The sequence below is a fragment of the Notamacropus eugenii genome, chromosome 4, assembly GCF_028372415.1.
Source record: "Notamacropus eugenii isolate mMacEug1 chromosome 4, mMacEug1.pri_v2, whole genome shotgun sequence".
Taxonomy (NCBI): domain Eukaryota; kingdom Metazoa; phylum Chordata; class Mammalia; order Diprotodontia; family Macropodidae; genus Notamacropus; species Notamacropus eugenii.
This window is the reverse complement of record NC_092875.1, coordinates 66,248,637-66,265,624: the sequence shown is the minus strand read 5'-3', so window position 1 is coordinate 66,265,624 and position 16,988 is coordinate 66,248,637. Positions and strand designations below refer to the sequence as shown.

The 16,988-nt window shown below is 39.2% G+C and overlaps 1 protein-coding gene across 2 annotated transcripts in view; it reads left to right on the top strand.

Moving 5' to 3' along the window:
- Positions 1 to 327: 327 nt before the first annotated feature.
- Positions 328 to 16,988, top strand: part of SLC25A42 (solute carrier family 25 member 42) — a 65,971-nt gene continuing 49,310 nt past the window's right edge. Inside the window, exon 1 of one of the 2 annotated variants that reach the window (XM_072601571.1) lies at positions 328 to 485. The gene's annotated coding sequence lies outside the window, so the exon portion shown is untranslated. Of the gene's footprint in view, positions 497 to 16,988 lie in introns of both variants that reach the window. The other variant, XM_072601572.1, reaches the window with a different exon arrangement.

The window sequence follows — 16,988 nt, the reverse complement described above, 5'->3', positions numbered from 1 at the left end:
TACCTGCACACGTGCGCCGCCCGGTACCAGCAGCGGGCCCCGCTAACCTTTTCCCCACTACCCCCGGGCCGCTCCGCTGGTGGCCCCGCCCGCGGCGCGGCGATTGGTTAACGGCCTGCTGCCCGTCCGCACCTCTCCCACCAATGACCGCCCTCTTCCCCTGTGCCCGCCCCCGCAAGGAAGGCGCCGCCGCCTCGAGCCCCACCTCGACACCCCACCCCGCAGATGCGCTTTTGTCATTGGTTCATAGGTAGCTTCGGCTAGGAGAGACAGCGAATCGGAACGCTGGGCGGTGCGGCCCTTCCCCCCCTCCCTTCTTCCACCTCCGCCCCCAGCGCAGGGTGCGTGAGGCGGGGCCGGGCTGGGCGGGGCTGGATGGCTGTGGCGGCGCGTCCCGGCCAGTGAGGCGGAGGGAGCGTCGGGCGACCTGAGGCGGGTGACAGGCCCAGGAGAGCCGAGGGGGCGGCGGGAGCAGCGGCCGCGGGGTGAGTGTGAGGTACTGAGCCGGGCCTGGGCCTTGGGCGGGAGGTGGGAGCCGCGGCGTCTCCTCTCTCCTCCGCCCTCGAGGCAGGTGGCGCGCGGCGCGTCCTCCCTGACAGCGGCGCGCGCTCCCCCTCGGCGCGCCCCCGCGACGCCCCCCTCCCCCTCCTGCTCCCCCGAGCCCGCCCTGGGGACGGCCTGTCAGTGCCCCAGGACCTGGGAGTGCACTGCCCCCTCCCTCCGCCCCCCCGATGAAGTACAAACAGATGTCCGCGCTCTCCGCCCCCTAACGGAGGTCTCTGCCCCTCCTGCCCCCCCGTCCAGATGTTGCCTCTTCCCGACCTCCTCCCTCCCCCCAAATCCAGATCTGTGGCCACGTTCCCCTCCCTCGCCCCCCCCCACAATCTGACTATGGTCTTAGCCCCACTTTTTCCTCCCTCCCCAACTTTTAGGTCTTTTGTCCCCCACAGCCCCCCCCCCCAAATACCCATATTTGTTACCTCTCGTTGTTGCCCCTTCCCCACCCCAGACTCCTAGATTTGTTGCCCCTCCCTGCCCTCAGACATCTCTAGCCCTATTGGGAAGGTACAGGAATCGAAAAAGCATTTATTAAGCGCCTCTTATATGCCCGGCACTATGCGAAGCGGGCAGGTACCTCTCTCACCCTAACCCACTGCCAAAAGGGCTGCTGATAAAATCCCAAGGTGGGGGGCAAGGAGAAAAGCTGCAAATAATAAGGAGGGGGACTGTGGGTGGCAAAGGGGGAGAAAGTCATTGCACTGCTGCTGACCACTGTTAGTACCGACAGGATTTGAATTTTGAGTGTGTGTTGTCCCTGTAGAGTAGCTAAGTGAGGGGCACTTGTATCCCCAGCCTTGGTTTTTCTACTTTGCTTCACTTCTTTCCTGTTCCAAACTTTAGGGCTGTGGTCCTTGGACCCCAGAAAACCAGCTGTGTTTCTCTAGCTAGAGGGTTTTTTTTCTTGACTTTTTTTTCTTCCAGACTACCTTTAACTTACAGATGCATGTCATTTAGGGCTCAGTAACATTTACTGCACTTTTTTTTTTTTTTAACAAATAAGGAATGATTACATTTCATTTCCTATAAGGGGAAAGAAAACTATTCCTTTTAACCTTCCTTTATCCCTTATTGGCAAATGATGTGGTGTAAGGGTATTCTTTTAGATAATGTCACTGCCTCTTCTGGTCACCTATACATCAAGTCACCTTGAAAAGTTTTTCCCCCAACACTTTTGACCTATCCTGAAAATTTATTGAAGAATCCAGTTATTGAACATCATCTCTTTTTCTTACTGTCTTGTTTGTTGAGCTATACTCGTGAAAATCTGATTGAAGAACTTTTGCTGAATTCTTTGAACTTGAGCTAACAGAAGAAGCAGTGGGACAGAAATCAGGAAATTTCCTTTGTGCCCAGAAGAAAGGCCCTTATGTTTCCCCTTTTTGTACAGTTTGGGCTATACTGTTTTCCATACCTACCTCACCAAGTTATTTTGAGAACCAAAAGAGAAGTTTAGAGACAGACATTTCTAAAAGTGCTACACCCAGGTGAGGTTTTAGAGGCAAATGATAACATTCAGAAATATTAGGTAAGCTGTATTATTTAAATGGCTAGGCTGCTTTACTATTTAGGGGCAAAGAAGGACTGAGTTCAAATCCCAGTTCTTTTTATTACCTGTATGACTTTGTGAATCTGAAAGGGTCATTGTGTGATTTAGAGTTAAAAGAGACTTTACAGATCATCTAGCCTAAATCCTTCATTTTCTTTTGAGAAAACTGAGGCCCAGAGAAGGTGATTTGCCTAAGGATACCTAATTATTAGTACATTGTAGAGCTAAGATTTGGACCCATATCTTCTGAGATCTAAACTTGCTCCATTCTTTCCATACCACCTCAAAAGTAGTCATCTTAAATCCTGTTATTTTTTTCTACTTTAATAAGACAAGATTACCCATACAGTATTATTATTATTATCATCATTATTTTTTCCTAAGGCAGCTAGGTGACTCGGTGAATAAAGCACTTGGATTTAAAGGCAGGAAGACCTCAGTTCAACTGCCCACAGACACTTACTACCTGTGGGACTCAGGCCATGTCACTTCACCTAACTATTTGTCTCAGTTTCCTCACCTGTAAAATGTATTGGAAAATCACTCCAGTATCTTGTTCATGATCACATCGTGTATGTTTTTTGAAATTTATCTTTTATTATTCTAAACTTAAACACCAAATGAAATGGGAATTTCTATATACATACTGGTAGAAAAAGAGGGTTGTATGTGAAACTTTGGATGTCTATTATGTGTAGCTTGTTTTTCTTTAAAAATACACAATAAATTCAGCATGTAACTTTGACATATTTCTTGCTTCTCATCTTCTGTTCTCTTCTGTGCATTAAAAAAATCACATAGTTTGTTACAGACACTGGACCTGCACCAATGTAGGGGAAAAGAGGAATTGTCTTAAAAAAACAATGTTGATGTGCACAGACCTTTCCAACTAACGTAGATTTTTAACAATATATATTCAGAAGGTAGAAGTAAGGGCAGATAACAGAAAATGAATACAAAATCATAACTTGATACTATCTTGTCAAGACCTCTTCAGTTTATAATGAGTACCAGATGCTGACAAAAGCTGAGATAAGAAGAATATTTTTTAAAGCTATGTTAGGGAAAAGGAAAATCAGGGAAAGAATAGGGCCACTGCTAGAATTGGATAGGAAGATGATAACTGATAATAGAAAGTAGAGCTACTCAATTTTTATTATTTTATTTAACCTTTGAACTGGAAAGAACAGAACAAAAGATGTCTAAAAGGGAGTTGATAACTAACATATATAAGGAGATAATGGTAAGGGAGCACCTCATTGCCTTGATGAATCCAAGTCTCTTGTTCCAGATGAACTACATCCTCAGGTACTGAAAGAACTGGCTTCAGATATCCTGACTTCCCAGTTCATCGCCTTTTCTATTCCCGTGACCTGTACCTTTATTCTACCTCCTCCACGTAACCCTGACACCTGATCTTATCAACCAAAAGTGCTCCACCTCCAAGACTCAGAACTCTGACATTTGTCTTCTGACTATATCCTTCTTTCCTTCCATTTCTACCTTTGCCCTTACCACAGCCTCTAGTCATACCACCTCCCTGCTTTCTCAGCCTTGCTTTGGATTTCCTTTCCCTTCTTTAATATCTTGGTGTTATAGATGACCATTTCAACTTTACTCATCTTCCACCCTAGAATCCCTATCCCCAGTCCTGTCATTCAGCTTTTTCTGTGCCCCAACCCTAAATTACTCCACCCCACCATCCACCTTTGCTTCTACTTGCTATGTTGCTGAATAGTGCTGTAGGAAATCACACAACCATGCTGAGTCCAGTACAAGTTGATCTTGTCTCAGCTGGTTCCTCACAGCTGCACTCTGCTCCTTTTACATTTCCATGATTTTTCCTTGTCACATACTTCACAGATCAACTATTCTAAACTTCTTTCCTCAAGCCACTTACCATACCCCTTCTACCCTTCCCTCAGCAGAAGACTTTATTATATGTTCTACCAAAAAAACCTGAAGCCTTCCCTTGTGAACTCCTTTCCAGTTCTCTACCTGATATCCCCTTGGCATCATCCCCTATTGTCTTCTGCTTTGCTCCAGTCTTAGAGTAAAGAAGTAGTCCTTTCTTCTGAGGCTAGTCCTGCCTGTTTCCTTGATCCTATCCCTTCTGGTTTCCTTTGGTAGCTTGTCTTTTCAGTCATCTATTTTCTGTTTCTAATCTTCAGTCAATCTTTCTTCATCCTGCCTGATTCCTACAAAACAGGTCTCCTTTATCTTTAATAAACCTTCACTAGTCTTTGCCATTCCTCTAGCCAAATTCCTAAAAAAAGTTGACTGCATTCACTGTTTTGGGTCCTTTTATTGCACTTCTCAACCCTATTCAGTCCAGCTTGGAATGTTCTTATGGTTGAAACTGTTCTTTACAAGGTTACCAGTGATTTCTTAATTGTTAAATGCTGTAGGTTTTACTAGCTCACCTGCTTCTTGACATCTCTACAGCATTTGATGCTGTCAGACACCCCCTCCTACATAATAACTCCTCTCTGGGTTTTCGTGACATTGTTCTCTCCTGGTTTTCTTTTCTTCAGTCTGATCAATCCTCCTCATTCTCCTTTCCAATCAGTCCTCCTAAGTCTTCTTTACTAGATTTCTGTCTTTGTCCTTCCCCCCCCCCCCGCCCCATGAATGTCCCCTAATACTTTGCCCTCTACCCTCTTCCTCTTTCCATACTTTTGGTAATTTCATCAACTTCCATGAGTTCAATATTTTATTTCTATGAAGATGCTTCTATGGAGCTGCTGCGTATCTAGCTGCCATTTCTTTTCTGTCTTGAGTTCCGATCAAATCTGCAGGATTTCTCCATTTGTAAGTCTCAAAGACATCTCAAATTCAGTATGTCCAAAACAGAACATACCTTTTCCCAAAGTCCCCCCTCTCCTTTCCTAAATTCGTTATTTCTACATGGCAACACCATTCTTTCCGTCCTTGACGTCATTCATCCTTGACTCTACTCTCATGCTTTCCATTTATCTAGTAACTTGCCAAGTCTTCTTAATCCCCAGACATCTCCCACATCCCCTCTAAATTATTAGATTAGTGCTCCCCCTCACCAATGTTCTTTTGTGTTTACTTACCTGTGTACGTAAGCTCCTTGAGAATTGAGATGATTGGTTTAGTTTTGCCTTGGAAGGGTGCACAGCAGCTGCCTAATTAACCCTTACCACAGTATCCTAAACAAGCAGTCATCTAGTATCTTCTCTCTTTCTCTGTTCTACTAGGCTTGAGAACAATGTGAAAGAAAATTCTGTACCCTGCTTTAGGCACAAGCCTACCAGAAAATTCTTATTAATTCACATTATTCTGATTCAGGCATTTCTGTTTAGGAGAGAGAACCAGAGATAGAAAGAGCCACCCCTTGACTGTGAAAGCCATTTTCTGAATAAACGTTTAAAGCATTCTTACACAATAGAAAAATTCCTCAAGAAGATAAAACATAGTTAGAAAATTCAGAATGAAGTTTGGTTAACATTTTGCTTCTTCAAAGAGAACATTAATCACTTAAATTTTAGCATACCCTTGGAGAATCATTTTCCTAAATCAATGTTTGGACACATTCTTTAAGAACTTTACGAATTTCCCTTTCAAGCTGGTCAAGGGTGAGACTTCTTTTTTTTTCCTGATTCTTTTTAAAAATCTTATTTAATATTTTGTTTTTTCCCAATTACTTATAAAAACAATTTTAACATCCTTTTTTTCTTCAAATTTTGAGTTCCAAATTCTCTTCCTCCTTTTCTCCCTCCCTTTCTTTCTCCCTTCCTCCCTCCTTTCTTCCCTATTAAGAAGGCAAGCAATTTGATATATATTATATGTGTTTTGTCATTCAAAGCACATTTACATGTAAATCATCCTGTGAAAGAAAAGACAAAAAAAAAACTAAGAAAAATAAAGAAAGAAAAGAAAGAGTATCTTTGATCTGCATTCAGGTTCTATCAGTTCTTTCTCTGGAGGTGGACAGCACCTTTCATCTTAAGTCCTACAGAATTGTCTTGGATCATTGTCTTGCCAAGAATAGCTAAGTTATTCATGGTAGATCATCGTACAGTATTGCTGTTACTATGTACGATGTTCTCTTGGTTTTGCTCATTTCACTTTGCATCAGTTCATGTAAGCCTTTCCACGGTGTTATGAGAACATCCTGCTCATTATGTCTTAAAGCACAATAGTATTACATCACAATTACATACAACATCTTGTTCAGCCATTCCCCAATTGATAGACATTCCCTCAGTTTCCAGTTCTTTGCCACCACTGAAAGAGCTGCCATAAATATTTTTGTACACATAGGTCCTTTTCCTTTTTGTTTTTTATCTCTTTGGGATACAGACCTAGTAGTGTTATTGCTTGGCCAAATGGGTATGCGTAGTTTTGTACCCCTTAGGGCATAGTTCCAAATTGCTCTCCAGAATGGTTGAATCAGTATACAGCTTTATCCTATGACTATTAGTTGGTAATCATTACCGTGAAAAAAAATTGTTTATGCTGTTTCTTTGATAAAGACTTCATTTCTCAAACATATAGAAAACTGAGTCAAATTTATAGAAATAAGAGTCACTTCTCAATTGATAAATTCCTCAAAGGATATGAATGGGTAGTTTTCAGACAAAGTAATCAAAGCTGTCTATAGGCAGATAAAAAAATGCTCTAAATCACTATTGATGAGAGATATACAAATCAAAAACAGGGGTAGCTAGGTGGTGCAGTGAATAGAGCACCAGTGCAGGAGTCAGGAGGACCTGAGTTCAAATCTCACCGCAGACTCTTGACACTCATTAGCTGTGTGACCTTGAGCAAGTCTCTTAACCCCAATTGCCTCATCCTGGATCATCTCCAGTCATCCTGATGAATATCTGGTCACTGGATTCAGATGGCTGTGGAGGAGAAGTGAGACTGGTGACCTGCACAGCCCTCCCTCACTCAGAACAAAGTCAAATGAAAGTCATGTCATTATTTCCCTGATGGCATGGTCTTCTTCAGCAATGAAGGATGAACACACACACACACACACACACACACACACACACACAAATTAAAACAACTCTCAGCTGCTACCTCACACCTGTTAGATTGGCTAATATAACAGAAGAGGAAAATGACATGTTGTAGTGGACGTGAGAAAATTAAAACACTAATAATATACTAGTGGTGAAGATGTACAGCGATACAGCTATTCTGGAGAGCAATTGGAACTATGCCTTAAGGGCTATAGAACCATGTATCCCCTATGACCAAGCAATACCACCACTAAGTCTATACCCCAAAGAGATAAAAAACAAAAAGAAAAAGGACCTATGTGTACAAAAATATTTATAACAACTCTTTTAGTGGTGGCAAAGAATTGACAATTGAAGGGATATCCATCATTTGGAGAGTGGCTATTTCCAAGTTGATGAAGACTGATAATTTTCTCTTTCAAATTAGTCCAAAACCTTCAGACTTGGATAATTTTAAAATACTTTCTTAATATCTCTAAGGGGATGGGACGAATCTGCTTCCGTCACTGGAACCAATTTTGCTAATCACTATAACTCCCTGGAGTGTGGTATTTTGTGCACCACAGGTTCTTAATAAATGTTTGCTATATGAGTAAATGAATGAATTTTCCTCACTACTTGCCTACAGTCGTTTATGGCCAGCCAGTCAGCTGTAGTTTTTCCTCAGCCTAACCACTCCTTCCCACCCAGTAACCTCATAGTCACATTCCCAGTGCTTTGCTGGCACTACTGGATAGGCAGTATTTACCTTGAGGTCTGGAGAGTTACCTCTTGCCCTTTATATAATTATTCTATTTATTTAGAATAAAAGAAATCTGCATGCAAAAAGTGAAATAACAAAGCAAGTTGATACAGAGAATCCACACACAATTTGCTGAATAAATGAAAGTGCCTAGTCCATGTTCTCGTATTTCACTAATATAGAAGTTAAGGCTTCTAGAGAAAAGTATGTGGCAAAAATCACATAAACACCTAATTAATGGCAAAATCAAGACAGGAATCCAGGGTTCCAGCCCCAGGGAAGGGCTCTTGCTGCTAAGTTGGGAAGATCAGGAGCCACTAATGGTCTTTAAAGGAAGGAAGCAATGTATTAAGGGGGGAAGGGAACTGACATCTGGCAGTCACTTTAGGAAGTGATTGTAATGATAACTGATATTTACATAGCATTTTTAAATTTACAAAACACTTTAGAGACTTGGCCTCATTTGAGTCTCATAACCCTGCCAGGTGATATAAGTATTATCTCTATTTTATAGATGAGGAATTTGAGGCTCAGAGGGATTAGTAGTCATTCACCAAGGTTTTGAACCTGGGTGACTGGAAGAATGAAGGTGCCCTTGGTAGAAATAGGGTCATGTGAAAAAGAAATCATTTTGCCCAACTCTTTATACAACACTGTGAAGTAGGTGCTGCTGTTATCCCATTCCACATTTATCACAACTGAAAGTAAAGGAGCTGAAGTGACTTGCCCAGGGTCATGTCTGAGGTAGGATTTGAACTGATCTTCTTGACAAGTCCAATATTTTATTCACTATGCTACCTAGTTCCTTCTAATGTAATAAGATCAATGATGTAGATAACAATCCTTTTATGTCTACTCAGCCTCTGCAGGTCATTCTGTCACCTCAAAAGAAATGAAAAAAGGGTAAGGTGGAGTAATCATAGTCACAAAATGATGCGGGGTTGTAGGATGTATGTTAGAGAGTACCAGTTAGGTTATAACTATTCTAAGTTGCCAATACCAGAGACAGAGGGCCACAGGGCCTCAGAACTTGATAGTGTCAGTGATAATTTATCATGGCCTTGTTTTGGAGAAAAGCTCCATGGGCTTCTACCCATTGTTTTCTTACGTTCTGATTGAGCACATACCCCTGGGTGCCATGTCAGGGCATGTCACGAGAAGACCACTCCTATAGACTCTAGGGAGCCATTATTGATTCTTGAGTTGGGGAGTAACATACTCATAGAATTTTAGAGCTAGAAGGGAATTTAGATAAAAATGACATTTTAAGAAGATTATATATCATCTATGTTAAGGATATATGGAAGGAGATGGAAACAGAAGCAGAAGGCCCAAACAGAAGGTATTTGCAATAATCCTGTCTCTGAAGAGACAGAAAAGAGATCGGGGACAGAGGGGCTATTTGAGTATTTTCAGGTATGCCAATGTAAACAATAGCAATCTATTAGTAACATTAAGTTCAAGAATAAAGGGCACCAATATCAGGGTATAGACCAGGGTAATGTAGCAATACTAGATTATGGGTTTCAAGATAGTTCGTAGAATCCCTGGTTTTCTTAAAGACTCATCTCAAAGGAGCTGCCTTCTTCATAAGGCTATAGATACAGTGCTGGAAGGATCTTCAGAGACCCATCTAGTACAATCCCTCCCCTCCACCACTTTACAGAGGAGTAAACAGAATTTTAGTCACATGACCAAGGTTAAGTACCTTGCCAGATCACACAAAGCCTTTCCTGACCCCAGAGCTGCTATTGCCCTCTGTCCTCAAACTACCTCATATTCATTCCATATATATTCTCTATAAACTTGCATGTATATATTGTCTTTCCTGTTTGAATATAAATTCCTCGAGGGCAGGGGCTGTTAGCCTTCTTTGTATCCCCAGTGCTTAGCACGGTACCTGGCACATAGTAGCTGTTTGATTGATTAAGCATCTTAAGAAAATAGCTAGAACGTAGAAGTGAGTAGACTCAAGAGCACATGTTCCTTGTTTGCAGGATATGGTTGCCCCATGACTGTCTCCGTAACCTTATTGGTCATAGGTACCACTTTCCCCAAAGCAAACTGCAAACTGTGTACAGCTAAGAAGAGGGTTTTATGAGTTGCAGCAACTGAGAAAATTCATCTGAACTTAGCTAGAATTCCCCCTTGCATATCAAACAGTTGGAGGTGCTTTTTGGTTGACATTTTCCTGATAACATGGTGTGAAGGTGACCCCTGGGTCTTCCAAAGCTGTACTACTGGAACATGATATTTAACTGGGTCCTACCTCTTGAAAATCCACATTAAAACAAACGACACATTTAATTAGGGAAAATTATTCTTAGTGCTTGAACCAGAAAGAGTTGAATGAAGTGATTGAGTATTTTGAATCTCAGGTTTGGTTTCTAAAAACAAAACAAAAAAACAAACCATAAATTATCAGTGAGATAGGGTGTTTATTGGCTTTCTTGTATAGAGTAGTTTCTGGATTAATTACATCACCAACCTATAAAAAGCTATCAACCATAAAATTGCTTTCTTGGTTCTGGAAATATTTTCCCCTTGTTTTTTTTGAGTAGAAATGTTGATACTGATGAGAGGCACTTGGATTTGAATTCTAGTTCCTCTATTTACTAGCTTTATGACCTTGGGTAAGTCATTTATTCTGAGGAGAAATCAGTTTTCTCATCTTTAAAGTGATCACAAAAATAAATACTACCTACTTTTTAGTGTCCTGAGGAAATCATTTTGTAAACTGCAAAGCTCTATATAAAATATAGCTATTGTTATTCTGATATACCTCCACCTCCATCATTCATACACCAGTGGCATGGTTATTTCAGTTAACCTGGCTCCCTGTGCTTCCTGAGGAAGCTGGAGATTTGTATATGCTGTGATATTGAATCCTTCAGCTTATTATAATGAGTTGATATTTTATTGAATATTTATGGTACTTTTGGTTTATAACATGTTTAGTTCAGATTAGTGTTTCATTTGGATAATATTTTTAAATTTTTATTCTTGTAGTTTTAATCTTTGCTCTAAGAAGTAGGTAGTCTGACTTTATATAGATAGCTAATTTGGAAATAATTTGTAGCTAATATTTCCCCTCTGACTTTTTTTGTGATATTATTTGGTGCTTGCTGTGTCTAGTGCCTTACATTATCTTTTTGAATATTGTATGATGGTGTGAGGGTTTCTTGCATAGTTTTAAAGCTTTTAAAGTCTTTCTCATTTCTAAGTTCTAAACTGTGTTTTATAATGTATTTTGCACCTTCTCCTTTCTCAACCTTTGCATTGAAATTGCTGAATATTAAAATATATGTTGATTTAATTTGTAGAATCTTAGAAAGTTCTTTGGAGGCTTTCTTTACTTCATCATCTACAACATATGTTGGTGTATAAGGTATAGTTATTTTCAAAGTGGTCTCTGAAAATGGTTATCATGAGTACAAGAGGACCAGATGTCTCTTGAACTATTTCTTGTTGTCTTTGGACGCTTAATAGAAACAACCTGTATTTCTTCTTTTCTTTTTAATTTTAAACATTTATGCATATGTGTATGTATATGTATATAATTTTTGAACAAAGATCATCCTCTCAGTTCCCTCCTCCTACCCCAACCCATTAATTGAGAAAACAAGAATAACAAAATCCCTATTTCAATGTACAGTCAAGCAAAACAAATTTTCTCATTGGTTATGTGTAAAAAAAAAAAATCTTAATCGGTGCTCTGGCCATCACTTCTCTCTCAGGAGATAAATAGCATATTTGAGCCCTGTGGAATTGTGGTTGGTTATTATTACACGGCGAAAAGTTCAGCACAATAGTATTCCATCACTTTTATATACCATAATTTGTTCATCCATTCCCTAATTTATGACCAGTCCCTCAGATTCCCAATCTTTGCCACCTCAAAAAGAATTTTAAATATTTTTGTACATCCTTAGAACTTGTTTTCTTTAGGACTAATCCCCTCCTTAATCTGCTCTCTAATTCCCAATTTCCCTTCCCTTTTCCCCTTTTCCCTTCTATTTCACTGTTGAATGAAATGTATTTCTTTCAAATGTGTGTGTATTCTTCCTTCTTTTGACCAGTCCAAATAAGAATGAGGTTCAAGTGTCAGCCACTTTCCTCACTCTCTCCTCCTTGTTGGTATAAGTGTCTACTTGTACACTTTTATTATATATTATTTTACCTAACCTTCCTTTCCCTTCCCCCCTCCCTCTTCCTTTGCTTTTCCCCTCTCTTTTAATTCTTAACATCATCAAACCAGGCCTTGTCTAATTGCATTACCTCTATGACCCCTGATGATCATAGGATTCAGAGGGATATATGTATCACTTCCTCATAAATGTGAGTAGTTGATCCCTATTAAATCCTTTATCGCTGTTCATTTATGTTTATTTTTTATGTTTCTCTTTACTCCTATATTTGTACTTGAGTTTCTCCAGAGTTCTAGTCTTTTCATCAGAAATTCATAGAATTCCTCTATTTTATTAAAGGTTCATTCTTCTTCCCTGCCCCCCATGCAGTGGCATTATACTCAGTTTTGCTGAGTAAATTATTCTTGGCTGTAAGTACATACCCTTTGCCTTCTGGAATATAATATTACAAATTATGTACTCCTTTTTAGGTGTGACTGTCAAATCTGGGCCTTCTTTTGGATTCCTCATCAGAATTTTGTTGGATGCTTTTTCTAAATTGATTAGGAAGAGCTTGTGAAGAAGAACTAGCTCACTGTGTTACTTCCTATCATTCTGCCATTTTGACTCCACTCTCCCCCACCTACCCCCCTTCATTATTTATTTTTTCAGCCATTTTTACATTTGGCTGCAGTCTTCTTTTAATTTATAGCATGGATATCAAAAATAAATCACGTTGGGATACCAAGATAAGGTCAAAATGGGTACATGATTTAAAAATGATATCATAAGCAAATTAGGAATAGTTTACCTGTTGTATCTATGGATAAGGGAAGCATTTATGACCAAACAAAAGATAGAGAACATTGTAGGATGTAAAATGAATAGTTTTGATTACATTAAATTTAAAAGGGTTTGCACAAACAAAACCAATAGAGCCAAGATTAGAAGGAAAATCGGAAACTAGAGGAAATTTTTACAGCAAGTTTCTCTGATACAAGCCTCATGTCCCAAATATATAGAGAACTGAGTCAAATTTTTAAGAATTCAAGTCATTCCCAAACTGATAAGTGATCAATGGTTCTGAACAGGCAGTTTTCAGAAGAAGAAATCAAAACTATCCATAGGCATATGAAAAAATGCTGTAAATCACTGTAGATTAGAGAAATGCAAATTAAAAGAATTTGAGGTACTTACCTTACACGTAATTGTCTAATCTGACAGAAAAGGAAAATGACAAATGCTAGAAGGGATGTGGAAAAATTAGGATGCTAAGGAATCGTTGGTGGAGTTGTAAACTGATCCATTTTGGAGAGCAATTTGAAATTATACCGAATGTGCCAAATTATATATGTATATATATATATACCAAATTATATCAAACTGTATGTAACCTTTGACCCAACAATACCAGTACTAAAGCTGTATCCCAAAGAGATGAAAGAAAAAGGAAGAGGTCCTTTAATACAAAAATATTTATAGCAGCTCTTTGTTTGTAGTAGCAAAGAAGTGGAAATTGATTGGTGAATGGCTCAACAAGTTGTGGCATATAATTATAATGGAGTACTATTGTGGTATGATTTCAGAATGATTTCAGAAAAACTTGGGAAGATTTATATGAACTAATGCAAAGTGAAGTAAGTTGAATCAGGAGAATATTGCACATAGTAACAGCAGTGTTGTATAATGAATGACTTAGATACTCTCAGCAATATAATAATCCAAGACAATTCCAAAGGACTTAAGATGAAAAATACTATTCACCTCCAGAGAAGGAACTGATGGGAATCTGAATGCTGATTGAAGCATACTTATTTCTTACTTTATTTTTTACTTTGTTTACATATTTCTTTTTCTTGTTTTGTTTTAGTCTGTGCCCTCTTTTGCAACACGGCTAATACGGAAATATGTTTTGCATCACTTCATATGTATAATCTATATCAAAGTGCTTACCTTCTCAAGGAGGGAAGTGGGGAAAGAGGGTGGGAATTTGGAATTCAAAAATTATAAAAAATGAATGTTAAAAATCAGTTTTATATGTAATTGAGATAAATAAAATAAAAATATTTATAACATGAATATAAATATTGGTATGACTCAGTTACCCAAAATACATGATCACTTAGCAGTTACTGGACAGGGATCTCACATTTAGAGTAGCAATATATGATGGTTATAGATGATCTGAGAACTGCATGATTCTTAAAAATTCTTTTCACCTTTTCTGCTATTGCAGAAACCGAAGGGAACCTCTATGGGCTGGGGGATAATTTATATTTTCTTTTTTTTCATGGGTTGCCTTACCTGAAGAATTCAGCATCAAAGGTCTGGGCTTCCTGGTAATTTTCTTCGTCCTTTTCCTATAGGTGGGAAATGATGTTTGAAAAAGTTTTACTTATTAAAAAGCAGTTTTGCATTCTTTGCTAAAACTAAATACTGATTGTAAAATTAGAGTATTTTGCTAGGCTTTCCTATTCCTTATTAAATGTTTATTGACTACAGATTTCTAGTTTTACTCTTAATTCAGCAACTGTTGGTTAAACACTTGTTAGGATACTCTCACACCACCTACTGTAGTCACTGAAGAGAATATAAAAGAAGTACAGGACATGCCTTCAATGAATTAAAATGTCCTTAGAAAGACATGTGAAACTTTTAGAACAATAAGAATTCATTTAATCAAGTTCTAAATTTGAAATTAACAAGTACACAAAATGGTATAATATAGGAAGGAAGAAAACAAGCCTTTATTAAGTCCATACTGTGTTCTAAATGCTTTATAAATATCATCTCATTTATTCTCACAACAACCCTGGGATGTAGGTGCTATTATTACCCTCATTTTACAGTTGGCAAAACTGAGGCAGACAGCAGTTAACTGACTTGCCCAGGGTAATACAACTTGGAGGTGTCTGAGACTAGATTTGAATTCCAGTCTTCCTGACTCTAGGCTATGTGCTACCTAATTTTATGTGTTATAGGTGTTCATAAAGGTAAATATGATTGCTTTGAGCTGGAGCTATTTGGGAAAACCTTGAAAAACAGGTCCTTAATACCAGGTTGAAGAGTTTGATTTTTATTTAGTAAGAGTAGTAATAATAAGGGCATTTATGTAATGCTTTAAAGGTTGCAGATCTCATTTTATCCGCACTGCCACCATTGAAGGTAGGCACTATTATTTCTATTTTACAATTGAAGAAACCAAAATGAACAAGTTAAAGTGATTTGCCCAGGGTAACACAATCAGTCAACAACATTTACTAAGTATTTTGCGTCAGACTCTGTGCTAAGCAAGGAGAATATGAAGAAAGGCAAACAAACAAAAACCAAGTCCTACTTTCAAGGAGCCTAGTCTAATAAGGAAGACAGCTTGCTTACAACTATGTACAAATAAGATAGATACAGGATAAATTCAGGATAGCATTTAAGGGAAGGCACTACGTTTAAAGAGAAGTGAAAAAGACTTTTTTTGCAGAAGATGGAACTTAAGCTAAGACTTGAAGAAGGATAGGGACACCGGGAAGTAGAGAGAGGTGCCAGGCCTTAGGAACAGCCAGCGACAACACCCCAGATGGGGTGATGGAGTGTCAGGTGCAAGGAGCAGTAAGGAATCCCAATTTTCTGGATCATGGTGTCAGAAAACTGGAAAGGGCTTTCAAAGCTGAATAGTATTTTATATTTATCCCAGAGGTGATAACCACTAGAGTTGATTGAATAGGGAGGTAACCTGGTCAGACTTAGGCTTTTTAGGAATATTAGCTTGACAGCTGAGTGGAGAATGGATTGAAGTAGGCAGTTTCAAGGCCAGGAGACAGACCAGCAGATTGAGGTCATGTTTGATCTCAGGTTTTTGTGACTCCAAGTCCAAAGCTCCACTTGATACTCTACCTAGCTTCTCCTATGAGGCAATGGGAAGCCATTTAGGCTTTTGAATGGGAAACAGACATAATGAAAGTAATGTTTTAAGATGATTGATTTCCCAGAAGTGTACAGAATGGATTTATTAAGTGTCTACTATGTGCCAGGAACTGTGCTAACTCGTGGAGACCAGTTAGGAGGTAGAATGATGAGAGCTAGGGATGAGAGTCAGGGTTAGGGGAGTAGCTCAGAGAGAGACCCACAGAAAAATCTGGTAAGAAAGAATGCAGAGAAGTATTGACACAACCTGGTGACAAGTCAGAGAAGAAAGAGGGGAAGGAATCACTGAGAAACTAAATCAGATTTAAGAAATTAGCTGAGAACCATCTTGTCATATATTTGTAATGAGGTATTTCCTTGGCTGAATGATGTGGAAAAGGTTACATAAATACTCTCACATTGTGTCTTATTTGTCGCTCCACTCTTTGGAGAGTCACTTTTGGGGAGTATTACAGGGAATTTTCCCCCCTCCCCATTTCCATCATCCCAAAACAGGCCTGATAACTTTTCTTTCACCCCACTCCTAGAATGACTATAATGACACACCACTAATTGATCCACCTCCTTTTTTAAAAAAATTAATTTGTTTTCAGCCCCTCAACAATCACCTCCATACATTCCAAATCTTCTCCTCCTCCTTCCCCCTCCAAGACAGCATGCAATACCACATGGGCTCTACATTTACATTCCTACCAAATAAACTTCTCCATTAGTCATGCTTCACAGAAGAACCAAAATGAATGGGAGAAACCATGAGAAAAACCAAAACAAAACATAACAAAAGGTAGACTAGTCTACCTCACTCTGTGTTCCAATTCCATAGTTCTTTCTCTTGATGTAGATGGCATTTCACATCAGGTGTCTTCTGGAAATGTCCTAGGTCCCTGCATTACTGTGAAGGGCTAAGTCCACCAGAAACAGTCCTCACACACTGTGGCTGTGCCTTGCGGTTGTGCACATCTGCACATCTGCTCATCTCAGCATCTGTTCATATAAATCTTTCTGGATTTTTCCGGAGTCCACCTTTTCATCATCTCTTGCAGCACAATAGTATTCCATTACATTCATATATCACAACTTGTTCAGCCATTCCCCAA